Source organism: Ctenopharyngodon idella, chromosome 21, assembly GCF_019924925.1.
Source record: "Ctenopharyngodon idella isolate HZGC_01 chromosome 21, HZGC01, whole genome shotgun sequence".
Lineage (NCBI taxonomy): Eukaryota > Metazoa > Chordata > Actinopteri > Cypriniformes > Xenocyprididae > Ctenopharyngodon > Ctenopharyngodon idella.
Genome location: NC_067240.1, coordinates 19,312,663 through 19,319,055, shown reverse-complemented (window position 1 = coordinate 19,319,055; position 6,393 = coordinate 19,312,663).

Below are 6,393 nucleotides of genomic sequence, written 5' to 3'. Positions count from 1 at the left end.
TCAGTGGTTGGCTTCTCTCAAAACTGATTCTTACTCATATAATCTTATGACTTCACATCAGTGCAACCCTATTTAGTAAAGTTGTTATTGTTTTGTAGGTTTTGGGCAGGTTAAGGTTTGAAACCTTCATTTCAGTTTAATTTACTGTCAACATCTGTATGTTACATTATGAATATAGCATGAATATAGCTTGAAATTCAAAAATCAGTATGTGATTAGATTACACAGACATTATAATAAAATGTATATGGTTCAACAGAAATTTAAATAAATAATACATATCAGCCGCCTAAGTTGAGAAACACCAGAGGGCATTTCAACTTCATTTTCCTGCCTTTCCCTTATTACATTCAAAAAAAGGTATATCATATTGAAAATAAATAATTGCATAAATGTTATCAAGCACTTTTCACAAACAAGGCATGTCAATGAATGGACCTTCAGAAAATGATGATTGTCAACGTCAGGAGGTCAAATTAAATTTTATATCATATAACATACAGTAGTGGCCAAAAGTGATGTCCGGGGGGGATATTTGTTTTTAATGACACAATTTTGATTAAACCATCAAAATATGAGGGGAAAAATATATATGTGTATAGTATGCTATATATAATAGCTGTATTACAATATATATATATATATATATATATATATGTTTTATTTTACAATGAAGGAAAAAAGCATATACATCAACTACAGCATAATCAATATTTCAAAGGTTCTCTCTTGTTTTTGCATGTGTTCATACTTTCTTTGTATGACAGCCTGGCCAAAAATGATGTAAGCACAATTTTGCATGTTTCATTGCATTATCACAAATAAAACAATTGACTCCAAGCAGAACTACACAATATGCTTAAAAAATCTTTAACAAATTTTAATAAATATTTCAATAAAGGGTGAAGATGTAAATTTTCCTAGGCTGGATATCCCTTTGGCCATACGGTATATATTATTTTATACAGTATAATATACATGTCATATTCATCTATACATGAAGACTTCAGATGCAAAAGTCTCAAAATGTCATCTGAAATTTTCTTCTAAAATGAAAATAACTCAACGTAAACATACAAGTTTGATAAAAATGCTCATTTTAGAAGAAAATTTCAGACGGCTCTTAGAGGCTTTTGCATCTGAAGTCTTATATATATATATATATATATATATATATATATATATATATATATATATATATACACCAGTGGCGTGCAGCGGTGTTCTGAAATGAGGAGGCATATTTTTTATTTATTTATGAATCAATGTAAATTCATGTGCATTACTCTTAACGACACATCTTCTTTGTTAAATGAACATTACTTTACATCAAAAAAGAAAAAAAAGAAACCGAATACAATTCTATTTTGTAATTTTAATTAACAATGTATTGTAATAGATGTTCTACTTATCAAAACCAAGTCAATCTCATCAAGTTAGTGTTTTAAGCATTTCTACATTCATTCCAAAATAATAACTAAAGGCAATAATAATTTAAACAATATATTTTATTTGTGTATTGATGTTTTTCATTTTAATTGTCAACTTAGGCTATTTTGGTTCATCAGTCATGCTCCATAAACACCGTCTGTCACAGACACGAATTGTATTTTTAATTTCACCAAGCTGATTGCATTAAAAAAAAAAAAAAAAACCCGCAGTCATCATGCTTTCAGTCCATTTCAAGTTTGATTTTGACGTGACAAAGCGGTGATATCTAACTGGGTGATCTTTTTACTTACTTTTCAATTAGTCTTCCCATTGACGCCATCATTTGTTCATTCAAACTGACGCGCGGAACGTGCACGTAAACAAGAGGCGGGATTTATCGCACAAACCAATCATATCCAATCATAACCAATTACATCCAATCATAGCGCGATGGAGACGTTGCCTCCTCTCACGTGACTTTCCCCCATTCATTCTCAATTACCCCCTACAAAACCCACTGCACGCCGGGGCTCTAATGTTTTTCTATGGTTTTCTATGAGTGGAAAGGGAGGCATGACTCCAGCTGTAACTTTACCTGCGGGTGTCGCTGTTGGACACTGCTCCTTAAGAAATACGAGTGACTTGAGCTCTTTTTAATGTCATAATTTGTAATATTTGTGTTGTTTTATATCTAATATGGATTATTTTCTCATTTAATTATTCTCAATTTTTTTTTTGAGGAGGCACTGCCTCCCTTGCCTCCTCGGAGGAAACGCCCCTGATACACACACACCAGTCAAAAGTTTGGAATCGGTAAGATTTTTAATGTTTTTAAAAGTTTCGTCTGCTCACCAAGGCTGCATTAATTTAATTAAAAATACAGTAAAAACAGTAATATTGTGAAATATTATTACAATTTAAAATAACTGTTTTCTGTTTGAATATATTTTATAAAGTAATTTATTCCTGTGATCAAAGCTGAATTTTCAGCATCATTACTCCAGTCTTCAGTGTCACATGATCCTTCAGAAATCATTCTAATATGCTGATCTGCTGCTCAAGAAACTTTTATTGTGTACAATTGTACAAAATATTTGTGTACAATATTATTTTTTCAGGATTCTTTGATGAATAGAAAGTTCAAAAGAACAGCATTTATTTGAAATATAATCTTTTGTAACATTTTAAATGTCTTTACTGTCACTTTTGATCGATTTAATGCATCCTTGCTAAATAAAAGTACTAATTTCTTTAATTTCTTTTCAAAAAAAATAAAAATAAAAATTCTTACTGACCCCAAACTTTTGAATGGTAGTGTATAATGTTACAAAAGCTTTGTATTTCAGATAAATGCTGTTCCTTTGAACTTTCTATTCATCAAGGAACCCTGAAAAAAAAAATTACACAACTGTTTTCAACATTGATACCAAAGGCGGATTGGCCATCGGGCAATTCTGGCAAATGCCAGAGGGGCCGGACCTTTTTTTTTTTTTTAAATGTGGGCCGGTCAGTTTTATTTTTAATATATATAAATAAATAGTTTTAACAGGCCGACAGCGCATATGACAGGTTTTTATTGCTTGCACGATTTCACTATTGTTATAATAATATTATTATTAATAAATGTAAGCATTTATTCGGCAACGGCCGGCCCGGTCTCGAGATGGGCCGACCGACCCGCCCCCTTTAGTTACCGTTGCTATGTATGACATGCCATGTCGCTCTCACGCCACACATCATGTTTTCTCAGAGTGAAAAATACATTGGAGCAAAGAGGACACTGACAATGCGTCGACAGAAGAGAAATTTAAACAATAAATACCACAATAAATACCGTTTTGTAGCTCTTTAATGTGTCTTGACAGATTTCTGTAGCACCCGTGGCCCGTGACACTACACACCATTTTTCAAGTTCAAGTCCACGACGTTAATCTACTTGCTTTGTCGGACATAAATGTGGATACGGCGTTATGATTGGTTAGATCGCCTGTCAATCAAACTCCCTGCGAAGGACGTTCAGTCAAAATCAAGCAAGTGATCAGAGAGAGAGCGCAACACGAGCAAATTGTCAGTAAAAGTTAGATGATGGACCTTAAAAAAGGAAAGGCGATGCAGAAAAGGTTCGAGAAAGCAAAAAACTCTTTAGTCCGACGCTGCCAAATGCCTAAAATTAACCGAACTCAGTAACCGAACTCAGTAGTGCCGTAAAGGTAAGAAAAAAACAGAAAATACAGCTTTTTTTTTTTTTTTTTTATTAAACCCCTGTATATTTTAAAATGCCATTGCTTTCGTGACAATTGGTTACAAGTGTTAGCTAGCCTGTTACTGACATGACTGAAATATCAGCAGATAAGGTGGGATTTAGGGTAAACAGACTGCTGTAGGCTACTTGCAGTATAGTCTAACACGTCAAAAATGTATAGCAACCCAAGTGAAAAAAGTACACTTCCATAATGTACTTAAAGTGCTCTATTTTCGCGCACTAATTTTGTACTTAATATACAAAAAAAATCTTCTTTAGTAGGCCTACTTCTTAAGAAAATCTTAAGAACATCTAAATGTACTCAACTGTGCTATTTTGAGACACAATGAATATGAACTAAAATGTGCTTTTAACATACTATCTCTGTATTTGTATGGGTTCAAGTGTACTACAAGTGGTAACTAAATACATTTTCATGGTGTCTCAAAATAGCACAGTTGAGTACACTTAGATGTTATTAAGATTATCTTAAGTAGTAATAAAGAAGAATTTTTAGTATATTAAGTACAAAATTAGTGTGTGAAAATAGAACACTTTAAGTACATTATGGAAGTGTACTTTTGTCACCTGGGAATGCTGCGTGTCCGTGGATGGGGCTTGTGGGTGTGCCGGTGTGGTAATGTGGGCTGGTGTGGCTACAGTGCCAGGGCTGAATTTTTGTTCCAGTCCGCCCCTGATTGATAATAATCATAAATGTTTCTTGAGCAGCAAATCAGCATATTAGAATGATTTCTAAAGGATCATGACACTGAAGACTTGAGTAATGATGCTGAAAATTCAGCTTTGCCATCACAGAAATAAATTACTTTATAAAATATATTCAAACAGTTACTTTAAATTGTAATAATATTTCACAATATTACTGTTTTTACTGTATTTTTAATTAAATAAATGCAGCCTTGGTGAGCAGACGAAACTTCTTTTAAAAACATAAAAAATCTTACTGATTCCAAACTTTTGACTGGTAGTGTATATATATATATATATATATATATATATATATATATATACCGTGTGCAGAATTATTAGGCAAGGTGATTTTCTGATCATATTTTTTTCCAAGCACATTTTACCAATTCCAAATCACATCAATCTTAAAAAACAACTATTAATTTTGTATTTAATGATTTATAAGTGATATATAATTGTTCATGAAGGCTGGAAATGAAAAACACCTTATATTCAGGTGTGCATAATTATTAGGCAGGTTTTCTTTTACAGGCAAAATGAGACAAAAAAAGATATAACTCAGACTGAAAAGTCAAAAATTATTAAATGCTCATGAGAAGGATGCAATAATGCAATACTAGAAATTGCAAAGTTAAGGCATGACCAATGGACAGCAAGGCCATACAAAAACAGGTGGAGAAGAAAAGACACATGTTAACTACAAAAGAATTAAGAATTAAGGTGAAGAATTAAATGTGAAACAATCAGGAACCCTCTTAGTCTCTAGCGCTACCATTTTCCAGAACTGCAACCTACCTGGGGTCTCCAGAAGTGCAAGGTTTCAGGATCTCATAGACTTAGGTTAGGTAAAGAATCCTAAAAAAAAAAAAAAAAAAATGGCCCCCACTTAATAAGAATCTCAAGCTAAAGTGTTGTAAAAAACATGAATACTGTTTTTTTATAGGCTTTATAGACAAACAGATTGAGAGTGACTCTTGAAGGACCAGCAACACATCCTCTTGTACCACTGTTTGAAGAATTTATCTTCCAGAATCTGGCAGTAAGGTGTGGGAGTTCATTTTTATCTCCTATCCTGAAAAGTTTGTCTTGCAGATATGGAATACTGCCAGATTCTGGAAGATAAATTCTTCAAAAGTGGTACAAAAGGATGTGGTGCTGGTCCTTCAAGATGTAATGTAAATGTAAAATTAGTGAATCATCAAAACTTATAGATCTCACAGCAACACATGGATTTGTGTGTCTGATGCTTGAAAAAATGTGGGAGACCAAAGTGTACTGTACTCATGGAAAGCATCAGGAACACCTTAGTTACAGAATGTTTTTCAGCAAAATTTCTTTGTCTTTTTCCAGTGAAAAGCCTCATAGGGTTTTTATGTGGTACAGAGATGTTCTACTCTGAACCAGGCTTAGCATAAATGTTCTTAAGGCTCTATGAATTACGCCCTGCACTGCACAAAGCTAATTTCATTGAATAAGGAGAAGAAAATAAGTTTATTCAAATAAAGATCAATGTCTTCATAAGGATTTATATTTTAAAGAAAAAATACATTGTGCTGTTTAATATCAATGGTACAGGCTGAGGCAATAGACAGCGAATCAATTGTCTTTGAGACACAATCTCGATTTGACTGGATATGGTGCACTTTAATCCATCTGCAGACATAACTTGTTTATACAAAAATATAAAGTTGATATGTTTTGTGTATAATAAACAAAATTTAACACAATACACTCAATGTAAACAGAATATAGAGGAAAAAATTTAGTCAATAATAATTTGCTAATACAGAAAAATATAAATAAAGATAGGAGGGAAAAGAAAAAAAGAATATTTATTTATAGCCTACATCAATACAAATTAAATGCATTGCAAATTAAAGTCATTCTACTTGCTTTCTTATTTACTGAAGATGAAATGGTGTTGAAATACTTTTTAAATTCTTTCAAAAAACAAGAAAAATTGTTGTTGTTGGTGAACTTACATTTGTGGATATAAAATTTGCAAAAAA